At 57.8% G+C, this 11,723-nt stretch overlaps 1 non-coding gene and 1 pseudogene across 1 annotated transcript; both read right to left on the reverse strand.

Moving 5' to 3' along the window:
• Positions 1-369: 369 nt before the first annotated feature.
• Positions 370-523, reverse strand: LOC147691783 (5.8S ribosomal RNA). Its single transcript, XR_015300205.1, has one exon. It is a non-coding gene; the product is annotated as a 5.8S ribosomal RNA (ribosomal RNA).
• Positions 524-1,508: 985 nt separating this feature from the next.
• Positions 1,509-2,444, reverse strand: LOC147691784 (18S ribosomal RNA; annotated as a pseudogene; the record flags this gene model as incomplete).
• Between the last annotated feature and the right edge of the window lie 9,279 nt (positions 2,445-11,723).

Raw genomic sequence — 11,723 nt, forward strand, 5'->3', positions numbered from 1 at the left:
TGGAGAGAAATATTGCCTTTCAGCTGGAAATGGTGTAGCCCAAAGCACTGTTTTTAATATAAAATCAGGGCCTTCGGGAAGCCGGCTGCGGAGGTGGGCGCCTGAGGCACATGTGTGCGGGCAGCTGGTGGGACACCACAGACAGCCACACGCGGCACACAGCCAGGTGCCCAGGGGCGGACCGGTAGCCAGGCCCCTTTCTCGGGGCCAGGCACGCTGGCGGCGTACCTCCACGGCAGGACCTGGCGAGGGACCCTGCCAAGGGCGATCGGGGGTCTGAACTTGTGGGGGGACGAAGGGGAAGTGGAGCTAACCCTGCAACGGCCCCAGGTGCGTCCCGGGGAAGCCCCAGGGCGATTGACGATCGAGCGACCCTCAGAGAGACGTAGCCCCGGGAGGAACCCATGGCCGCAAGGTGCGTTCGAAGTTTCGATGATCAATGTGTCCTGCAATTCACACTAATTCTCGCAGATAGCTGCGTTCTTCATCAACGCGCGAGCCGAGTGATCCACCGCCAAGAGTCACAGGGAACTTTTCTAAAACGTTCACCCACCTGCAGGCACAGGAGAGGCAGGAGGAAGGTGACGCCGTCTGTCTGCCACCCACGCGGCGAGACGGCCCCGTTCAAGGCTTCCCCTCTGGGAGTCAGACTGCACCGTTGGGAGAAAAAAAACATGGCCAGGTGCTCGGCCCGGGAGTCCCCCCCACCCACCCACGGGCGAGGAAGGGGGCTCCCAGTGTGACGGGAGCAGGCAGCCCTGCAGCCGCTGGTCCCTCCCAGGGTCAACAGGAGGGACCGCACGAGTCTTCAAACCCCCTAGCCCGGCCGCACGGGACCGGGTCAAACCGGGTACCTGGCAACAAGGAAAGTTCGCTCCACCTGCACGTCAGCCGTCCGTCGCCGGGCGGCCCCGAGCCATGCCGGCGGGCTGGCGATTAGCCCACCACCATCCTCGCCTGGGTCGGAGGCGCCGGAAGGGAAGAGCCAGGTGGCTCCTGATCCCACACGCCTCCCACCGAGAGGAGCCAAGGTCCTCTCACAGGCCCTTGGCCCCTTCTCTTCCAGGCCGCCCTGCTGCCCGAGAAGGGCTACTCCCTTGCAGCCCCAAACCTGGTCGGGCCGGGCCGGGACTCGGGCGTGGGAGGGCCCAGCCTGCACCAGGGTCTTTCAAGGAAGGGGTGGTACCAGCCCAGGGATGCACTGCCATTCGGTTTCCCCCCACTCGAGGGGATGTCGTGCCAGGTGAACTTGGGTTCTGTCTCGGAGAGGGACAGGGGACGCCCCCCATCCACAGTTCCTCACAAGTCGGTCAGGCCCTCCCCGGGAGAAAGAGGCCCTCTAAAGTTCTGGTCCTCACCCAAGCACCCCATGTGGCTGCAGACCGCTCCGCCGGCTGGGGCGCGCCAGGGAGGGCCGGGCTCGGTGCCTACGTGTGGGCTTTCAGGAGGTGGCCGAGGGCTTCAGGCTGGCGCCGTCGGTCGCTCGGGCCGCTCCGCCATTAATGATCGTTCCGCAGGTTCACCTACGGAAGCCTTGTTACGACTTTTACTTACTCTAGATAGTCAAGTTTGATCGTCTTCTCGGTGCTCCGCCAGGGCCGTTGCCGACCCTGGCGGGGCCGATCTGAGGACCTCACTAAACCATCCAATCGGTAGTAGCGACGGGCGGTGTGTACAAAGGGCAGGGACTTAATCAACGTGAGCTTATGACCCGCACTTACTGGGAATTCCTCGTTCATGGGAAATAATTGCAATCCCCAATCCCTATCATGAACGGGGTTCAGCGGGTTACCCGCACCTGTCGGCGAAGGGTAGACGCAAGCTGATCCGTTCAGTGTAACGCGCGTGCAGCCCCGGACATCTAAGGGCATCACAGACCTGTTATTGCTCGATCTCATGAAGCTGAACGCCACTTGTCCCACTAAGAAGTTGGACGCCGACAGCTGGGGGTCGCGTAACTAGTTAGCATGGATGAGTCTTGTTCGTTATCGGAATTAACCAGCCAAATCGCTCCACCAACTAATAACGGCCATGCACCACCACCCACAGAATCGAGAAAGAGCTATCAATCTGTCAATCCTTTCCGTGTCCAGGACAGGTGAGGTTTCCAGTGTTGAGTCAAATTAAGCCGGAGGCTCCACTCCTGGTGGTGCCCTTCCGTCAATTCCTTTAACCCCTTCGAATCTCATGACGAGCTGAGCTCGTCATGACCTTTAGAACGCTCGCACGCTGGGCTAATTCCCCTGCTGTGCGAACGTTCTAAAGAAACGGGTGTGGTCATGACGAGCTCAGCTAGTCATGAGCACACGACCACCGTGGCTCATGACAAGCTGACCTCGTCATGAGCACAGGGGCGCTGTGCGCGCCCCCCGCCCCCCAGCACAGCATGGGAATTTGCCCAGCTGCGAAGGGGTTATGTTTCAGCTTTGCAACCATACTCCCCCGGGAACCCAAAGACTTTGGTTACCCGGAAGCTGCTCGGCGGGTCATGAGAATAACGCCGCCAGATCGCTAGTCGGCATCGTTTATGGTCGGAACTACAACGGTATCTGACCGTCTTCGAACCTCCGACTTTCGTTCTTGATTAATGAAAACATTCTTTGCAAATGCTTTCACTTTGGTTCGTCTTGCACCGGTCCTGGGCCCTAGGTGGAGCAGCAGCCCAGGGGACTGGGCCCAGGGTCAGAGCACCTGACCCGGGGCCGGCCGGGCCCCTGGATCCAGAGGGGGCTCCCATGCCCGGAGGCGCAGAGGATGCCTCCCCGGACCCTCCGGACCACGTCCCAGGCACCCTGCCATGCGGCAGGAGCCAGGACGGAGCCTGGGGTGGGAAGGCCGCCCTCCCCGGTGTCCCGGCCGGTGCTCCTGAACCCAGCCAAGCAAGGGGAGGCTGCCCGGGCACAACGGAACCCCGACCTGGGCCTTTGGCAGTTCAGCAGGGACCCGGAGCCTGGGGTGGGGAGGCCACCCTCCCCGGGGCCCTCAGGGGCCCGGGATGGAGCTCCTGAACCCAGCCAAGCAAGGGGAGGCTCCCCGGGCACAATGGAACCCCGTCCCGGGTCTTTGGCAGTGTGGCAGGCCGGGGGACAGGGCCCAGGGCCCGAGCACCCAACTCGGGGCCTGGCCAGGCCCCTGGAACCAGCCGGGGCTCCCAAGCCCGGAGGCGCAGGGGACGCCTCCCTGGGCCCTCCGGACCCCGTCCCAGGCACCCTGCCAAGTGGCATCACCCAGGACGGAGGCTGGGTTGGGGAGGCCGCCTTCCCAGGGCCCTCAGAGGCCCCGGCCGGTGCTCCTGAACCCAGCCAAGCAAGGGGAGGCTGCCCGGGCACAACAAAACCCTGACCCGGGCCTTTAGCAGTGCAGCAGGCCGGGGGACGGGGCCCAGAGTCGGAGCCCCTGGACCCAGCAGGAGCTCCCAGGCCTAGAGATGTAGGGGAAGCCTCCCCGGGCCCGCCAGACACCATCCCAGGCACCCTGCCACACGGCAGGACCGAGGATGGAGCTTGGGGTGGGGAGGCCACTCTCCCCGGGGCCCCTGAGGGCCTCGGATGGAGCTCCTGAACCCAGCCAAGCAAGGGGAGGCTCTCCGGGCACAACGGAACCCTGTCACAGGCCTTTGGCAGTGCGGCGGGCCGGGGGACGGGGCCCAGGGCCCGAGAACCCGTTCCGGGGCCCGACCGGGCCCCTGGACCCAGCCGGGGCTCCCAGGCCCGGAGGCGCAGCGGACGCCCCTCCGGACGCCATCCCGGGCACCCTGCCACGCAGCAGGACCCAGGACGGAGCCTGGGGTGGGGAGGCCACCCTCCCCGGGGCCCTCAGGGGCCCCGGATGGAGGCTCATGAACCCAGCCAAGCAAGGGGAAGCTCCCCGGGCACAACAGAACCCCGTCCCAGGCCTTTGGTAGTGCAGCAGGTCGGGGGACAGGACCCAGGGCCTAAGCACCTGTCCCAGGGCCCGACCGGGCCCCTGGACCCAGCCGGGGCTCCCAGGCCCGGAGGCACAGCGGACGCCTCCCCGGGCCCTCCGGACTGCCACGCGACAGGACGCAGGACGGAGCCCGGGGTGGGGAGGCCACCCTCCCCGGGGCCCTCAGGGGCCCCTAATGGAGCTCCTGAACCCATCCAAACACGGGAGGCTCCCCGGGCACAAAGGAACCCCGTCCCGGGTCTTTGGCAGTACAGCAGGCCAGGGGACAGGGCCCAGGTGCCGAGCACCCGACCCAAGGCCCGGCTGGGCCCCTGGACCCAGCCGGGGCTTCCAGGCCCTGAGGCCCAGGGGACGCGTCCCCGGGCCCTCCGGACCCCGTCCCGGGACCCAGGATGGAGCATGGGGTGGGGAGGCCACCTTCTCCGGGGCCCCTGGACCCAGCCCATCAGGGGGAGTCTCCCCAGGTCCGCCTGACCCCATCCAGGGCATCCTGCCACGTGGCAGGCCCAGGGACGGACCCAGAGCTGGGCCTGGGGCGGCATCCTGGCCTGTCCAGCTGCCGGCTGAGGACCGCTGGGCCGAGCGGGGTCCCAGAGTACCTTGTCCCTAGTAATCCGGAGGAAGGCTACCCCTCTTTCTGGGAACCTGTGTGCACCACGAGGCTCTGGGGATCCTAGGCGCGAACGCCCCCGACCTCCTGGATCCCTGGCTGGGATCCAGGAGGCGAATGGCACCTCATCGGGGCTTCCAGGGAAGCCCAGCCATCTGGTCGCCCCATAGGAAAGCATTGGTTGAGACAAGATGGTCGAGGAGAGGGGTGCGACCAGATGTCCGGGACAGATAAGACTCCCATCTGCCCGCCCGAGGCCTTCGCGGTAGGGCTCCCGCCTGGGCCTCAGGCGCAGGTGGGGCTGCCGGAACTCTCGGGCCCGGACACCCGGGGGAGGAGTGCCCGGGACCCATGGAGCCCGCCCCGGGCACTTGGCCATGCTGTGGGCCTGGAGGAGTGAGCCCCGTATGCCCGGAGGAGGACTGCCCGGGACCCTTGGAGCCCATCCCGGCCATTCAGCCATGCTGTTGGCCTGGGGGAAGGAGCCCCGTACGCCCAGGGGAGGACTGCTCGGGACCCATGGAGCCCGTCCTGGGCACTTTGCCATACCGTTGGCCTGGAGGAGGGAGCCCCAGATGCCTAGGGAGGTGTTGCCCAGGCATAGCCATTCTGGTCCCCAGGCAGAGAACCACCAGCCCGGGAGGAGTGTTCGGGCATACCCTGCCCCTAGTAATCCGGAGGAAGGCTACCCCTCTTTCTTGGAACCCGTGTGCACCGAGTGACGGAGGGGAACCAGGGCGCGGAGGCGTCCGACCTCCCGGATCCCTTGCTGGCATCGGGGAGGCGAATGGCACCTCATCCGGACTTCCAGGGAAGCCCGGCCATCTGGTCGCCCCATTGGAAAGCATTGCGTGCGACCAGATGGTCGAGGGGAAAGGTGCGACCAGATGGCCGGGATTAAAAGGACTCTCAGCTGCACTCTCCGAGCCTTCGCGGTAGAACTCCTGCCTGCCCATGCAGGGCAGGGCTCAGGGGCTCGGGGACCCCCGGCTGGGCATGGGGCACAGGGAGGACCACCGGAGCTCTCGGGCCCGGACGCCCGGGGAGGACTGCCCGGGACCCATGGAGCCTGTCCTGGGCACTGGGCCATGTCGTTGGCCGGGAGGAGGGAGCCCCGGACACCCGAGGAAGGACTGCCCGGGACCCATGGAGCTTGTCCCGGGAACTCTGCCATGCTGTTGACTTGGGGAAGGGAGCCTTGGACGCCCGGGGGAGGACTGCTCAGGACCCATGGAGCCCGTCCCGGGCATTCTGCCATGCCGTTGGCCTGGAGGAGGGAGCCCCGGACGCCCGGGGGAGGACTGCCCGGGACCCATGGAGCCCGTCCCAGTCACTCGGCCATGCCGTTGGCCTTGAGGAGGGAGCCCCGGACGTCTGGGTCTATGACTGCCCGCGACCCATGGAGCCCGTCTCAGGCACTCGGCCATGAAGTTGGCCTGGAGGAGGGAGCCCCGGACGCCCGGGGGAGGACTGCGTGAGAACCATGGAGCCCATCCTGGGCACTCGGCCCTGAAGTTGGCCTGGAAGAGGGAGCCCCGGACGCCTAGGGAGTTGTTGCCCAGGCATGGCCCATCTTGTCCCCGGCAGAGAAGCGCCAGCCTGGGAGGAGTGTCCAGGCATACTCTGCCCCTAGTATTCTGGAGGAAGGCTGCCCCTCTTTCTTGGAACCGGCACGCATAGAGTGACTGAGGGGACCCAGGGCGCGGAGGAGCCCGACCTCCTGGATCCCTTGCAGGGATTGGGGAGGCAAATGGCACCTCATCCGGACTTCCAGGGAAGCCCGGCCATCTGGTTGCCCCATTGGAAAGCATTGGGTGCGACCCGATGGCCGAGGGGAAAGGTGAGACCAGATGGTCGGTATCAAAAGGAATCCCAGCTGCCCACCCGAGCCTTCGCAGTAGGGCTCCTGCCTGCCCACGTAGGGCAGGGCTCAGGGGCCCGGGAAACCCCGGCTGGGCCTCAGGCACGGGGAAGGACCACCGGAGCTCTCAGGCCCGGACGCCTGGAAGAGGACTGCCCGGAACCCATGGCGCCTGTCCCGGGCACTGGGCCATGCCGTTGGCCTGGAGGAGTGAGCCCCAGATGCCCGAGGGGAGGACTTCCCGGGACCCATGGAGCCCGTCCCGGTCATTCAGCCATGCCGTTAGCCTGGAGGAGGGAGCCCCGGACGAGGACTGCCCGGGAACCATGGAGCCCGTCCCGGGCACTTTGCCATGCCGTGGCCCGGAGGCCCCTCCCCCACCCCCCTTAAGGGAGGAGAGGTGTTGTCTGAGCACAGACCATCTGGTCACCGGCAGAGAACCGCCAGCCCAGGAGAGGTACCCTGCCCTTAGTAATCCGGAGGAAGGCTACCCCTCTTTCTTGGAACCTGCGCACACAGAGTGACGGAGGGGACCCAGGGCGTGGAGGCGCCCGACCTCCTGGAGCCCTCGCTGGGATCGGGCAGGCAAATGGCACCTCATCGGGACTTCCAGGGAAGACCGGCCATTTGTATTTGTATTGTGTATTTATAAAGCACAACTATTGCTCAGAAAGGCTCTGGTCGCCCCATTGGAAAGCATTGCGTGCAACCGGATGGCCGAGGTGAAAGGTGCGACCAGGTGGCCGGGACTGAAAGAACTCCCAGCAGCCCACCCGAGCCTTCACGGGAGGGCTCCCACCCCGCGCCTGCCCTTGTAGGGTTCCGGGGCTGCAGGGCTCAGTGGGCTCCGAAACCCCACGCTGGGCCTCAGGAATGGGGAGGCCCGCAAGCGCTCCTGGGGCCCAGACGCTTGGGGAGGACTGCCCGGGAGCATTGCAGGTCTCCGGGGCTCTGCACCAGGGACCCTTGTCCAGGGCAGTTGGACTCTTGGCAGGCCGTAGGACGGGGGCTCCCAGGCCCCGGGCCGGTCCCTGCTTTCCAACCCAACCAGGCCAGGGAGATCAAGGAGTCTGCCAAGGCTCACGGACCCTCAGAACGTGCCCTCGTTTTCCACACATTATTTTCCAAAATCTTGCATAGTGGCGCTACACAAATTACACCCAGCCCTAATCATGACACTGTGGCTAGTCCAACCCCCTCCTATCAGAACCCTGCATCTTCTGCCTTGAATACCTCTTTGGACCTCCTTATGAGTTTAAGGACACAATTCGATGTGTTTGCGAATGTGTTTGCACAGGCATTAGCAGTAAGAGTTGGGTGATAATTATAACACCTTTGCAGCTTTCCTGATGAATTTCAGCATGTAAAACTGGCTGATATTTATCAGAAAAAAAGGACAGAAAACAAGACAAAACAGTCATAATTTGTTGCCTTAAAAAACAATACTGCATGTTATGCCTCATTTTCCTCTTGAAAACTCAGAATAGGAGGTATTTACCACAGACGGTAAATATCTTAGAGGGGTAAATGCCATACCCTATTTGACATACTTGTATTGAGGGCCTTTGTATCTCGGTCTTCCTTAAACCCAGTACAGCACTTTGATCCCTTTCACCTATGATTACACTATAGAAGCATTATATACATATTTCTACATAAAAATATTGTGAAATATTATTACTGACCTATTAAACAGTTTATGAACCACACTAATATATATATATATATATATATATATATATATATATATATATATATATATATATGTATATATATCGCTGCAGACAATGGGGCACATTTACAAGACCCTTGCGCCGTCGCTGCATCACTGTGAGGCACCAGCGGTGCATTTTGCTACCCCATATTTAAAAGAACATGAAAAGCCACCATGCGTGGCTTTTCCTGTCCTTGTAAATACGCCCCCCTAACACGCAGCACTTTGCGTGAAAAGGGCGTTCCATGGATGTTGCTGTGGGTGTTCCCACACAACATTAATGGAACCTGACACATTCCAGATTTACGAGAAATCGTAAACCTGGGAATGCGTCAGAATCCTACCCCTACCCAGGGGAGGCACAACAAGGTGAAAAGTTTTCATTTTTCCTCAGTTTACCTTCTTTCTATGTGTGCTGCCTTCTGCAGCACACACAGAAAAAGGATATCACCTCTCATGATTGGTTTTGTGCTGGAAGGAACACCTTCCTGCACGAAAACAATCTCCCCGCAACGCATGCACCCCTACACCATGGTGCAAGAGTGCCTGCATTGCAGCCAATTGTGCGCTAGCGCAGAGAGGAGCAGAGGGATCCGTCATATCGTTGTAGATATGACACATCCATGCCCTTTGTAAGTGACTCAGTGCGGTGCTGCCAAATGGCTTGCGGTACCGCACTGAGTCACTTTGTCATAAACAACGCCCTACAAGTATTTAAGGCATGCACAAGTGATACAAATTTGGAAGGATACTATAGTTCACTGCAGCGTATCACACAAGAAATGAAGATAGCTTCATATATGTCTTAGAATGCAGTGATTCTGATCACACAGAGAGGATTTATACAGTTAGACTTGAAAAGAGTCAGGTTAAGGAGTGAAGTAAGGAATTTGATAGACAGAGGGCTGTATTGGTGAAGTTGGTACAATTGCAGGTTGCAGACACCCACTGTGCATGTAAATAAAGGATATTCCTGATTCCCGGGAACTTATGTACTCTATTTCCGTATCATATTTCCGATGTCACAATCACAAATTACTATCCCTTCCACTCGCATTCCATGCTGTAACACGTACGTGGGAACACAGCTACTCCTTGGTCATAGTTTCTTACAGCTTGCAATGAAATAGAGTCAGTCACATAATTTGCTGAAGGTTGAGGTCTTCTGTTCTACAGAAATTCTATTAAGGGCACATCAATTTCATAATGAGGAGTAGTGTGCTCAGTTGTAGTGTTTCCCTTGGTGATCACTGAAGAGGGCATTGCGGGACTGTCGATTTGTTGCTATGGCAGGTATGAACCCCGTTATTGACATGAACTAGCTCGTCTTGGGTATGATCCTCACAACTGTGTATCAGATCCAGAGGTTGCAGCAATAGCTGCCTGCTGGCACAGTGCTTGAGTGGGAACGCGACTACTTCGAGGCCATCTGGTCCGAGACATCCTGATGTAGTGGCCACAAGATAGTCAGTCACAGAATGTGCTGACGGCTTATAGTTAGTCTTGTGCAGATGTTCCCATAAGGCCAGGACAATAGTATTAGAGGATGCAGTGTGATCAGCTGCAGTTTTTCCCTTGGTATCCAAGGTAGCTATGTCAGCACCAGTTGACTCTACAACTGTGCTCCTGTCTCTGAAGTCAGCTGCATCAGCATGGGTTGTATATAATGGCAGATGTCAGCTCCGCTGCTGACAGAAACGTACTCCCCTTCGTTTTCAATCTTTACAAGTGGCTGTACCCAGCAGAGTAGTGTGGGTTACCACTGCCCAGGGCAAGGCAAGTATTGCGCCCCTTAACCCCTGGCTTGTTAGCACTTCCGGAGTCCCTTCCACCAGTCCAGTATTGAGAATCTTACAAATGTAGTTTCTTTTGAAAATTTTGTACCGCTACAAATTTTACACCCGGAGCACCCGCCCCTGTGGCCCTGCCCATGCTACGTCACTGGTTGGACCATTAACTGCCTGCTAGCATTGGGCTGATTGTGCGCATTAGGGCCGCTATTCAAACTTACTGAACTGTTTTTTTCTGCGCTTGGAGACACCACTCTGAGGTGCTTTTGAAAGTGGTTCTGTGCTCCCAGTAGCACGCTTCCACAGTGCAGCTCTTCATCTAAAGTAGTAGGTTTCATTTTGGAAGCCAAAGGTTGGCTACCTGGTGGTTTATGCTTATTACCTTGTCTATCATTAAAAGGCAGGCAAGAGGGTTGTGGCAAATGTTTAGGATCCCATAGAATGAACTCATGTAATGTTTGTAGGCCTGAGTGTGCCCCCAATAGCAGTCATACAACTCTAATTGAGACTACTACCACATGGTGAATTAACGTGAATGCTTTGCAATCGTTCACACAAGAGACGTTGAGGCGCTGCATCTACCAAAGAAGAGAAACAGTAGGGCGCTTATAAAATTTCGACTAATACAACAATAAAACACCAAGCTTTTTGTAGACCAGTGTCCATAGATGTAGGAACTTCACATAATTTCCCTAAAAAAATGCCTATTTAGGAGAAATCGTTCTTCATTTACTCCCATACGGGAAGCTAGACTTTAAAGAAGGAATTCTTCACATCGGATAGCGAGCAATATTTAGATGCAACATCTACATCGCAGGCAAACTCCATGCAAGCGCCACTCAAGAAACGAGCAAAAAAGCGCTTTGTGAAGTACAGACCAGAATGGGAACTTTCAAACCGCAACATCCGCAAGGTGTCAGAAGATGTGTACAAGCCAGGTGCAACTTTGGCAATAAAGACTTTTCCATTGCCCATGGAAGAGAGCGTGATATCAAAACCCATGAGGCAGGAGCACAGCATAAGAAAAATGCCTCAGGCAGGGCGAAGATGGCCACAATTTCATCTTACCTGCAACCAAGCTTCCAGCCAGAAGTATCCAAAGTAATTGTTTGCTTTATCATAATGTGACACAGGTTTTATGTAATTCTTGTACACTCTTCTTGCTTTGTCATACTCTAAGACTCCCAAACTGAATAGGTGAGCCATCTAACAATTTTCTGTTACTTTCTTTAAATGTGCAGCAGTGTTTACCAAGTCAGGTTGCCTTTCCCATGCTTTTCTCACTCTGTTTATATTAAGAGCACATCATAATTGCTTTTGGGTTACCAGCTTACATTTGCAGTTCTAAGCGCCATTGTGGCCACTGTTTTCTTAACCAATGGAGATTTTCTTTGCGTACTTATACCTTTGGGTATTCTTTTTTTTACATTTTAGGTCACAGCTGCAGAGGTGACTCAGGTGTACCATGCTGTGAAGCATCACATCACCTACTGCTCCCTGGATTGTGGCATCAAGCTAAGCAAAGTAATGTATCCAGACTCATCCATTGCTATGAAAGCATCCTGTGGCCGAACAAAGGAATCAAGCATCACTGTGAATGTGCTTGCACCTTTATCGTAGCAGCAAGCACAAGAAGACTTAAAAAATGGATATTATTCCATTTGCAGTGATGCCTCAAACAAAGGTAACATTAAACTCTACCCACTTTTGTTGCAGCACCTTAATTTCACCACCGGTGTGGCCTACACTCTACTGGATTTCTCTGAGAATGCAGCAGAGACTGCTACAGCTATTGCACAGCAGATCACAACAAAATTAAAT

The sequence above is a fragment of the Lissotriton vulgaris genome, chromosome 9 (assembly GCF_964263255.1).
Source record: "Lissotriton vulgaris chromosome 9, aLisVul1.2, whole genome shotgun sequence".
NCBI lineage: Eukaryota > Metazoa > Chordata > Amphibia > Caudata > Salamandridae > Lissotriton > Lissotriton vulgaris.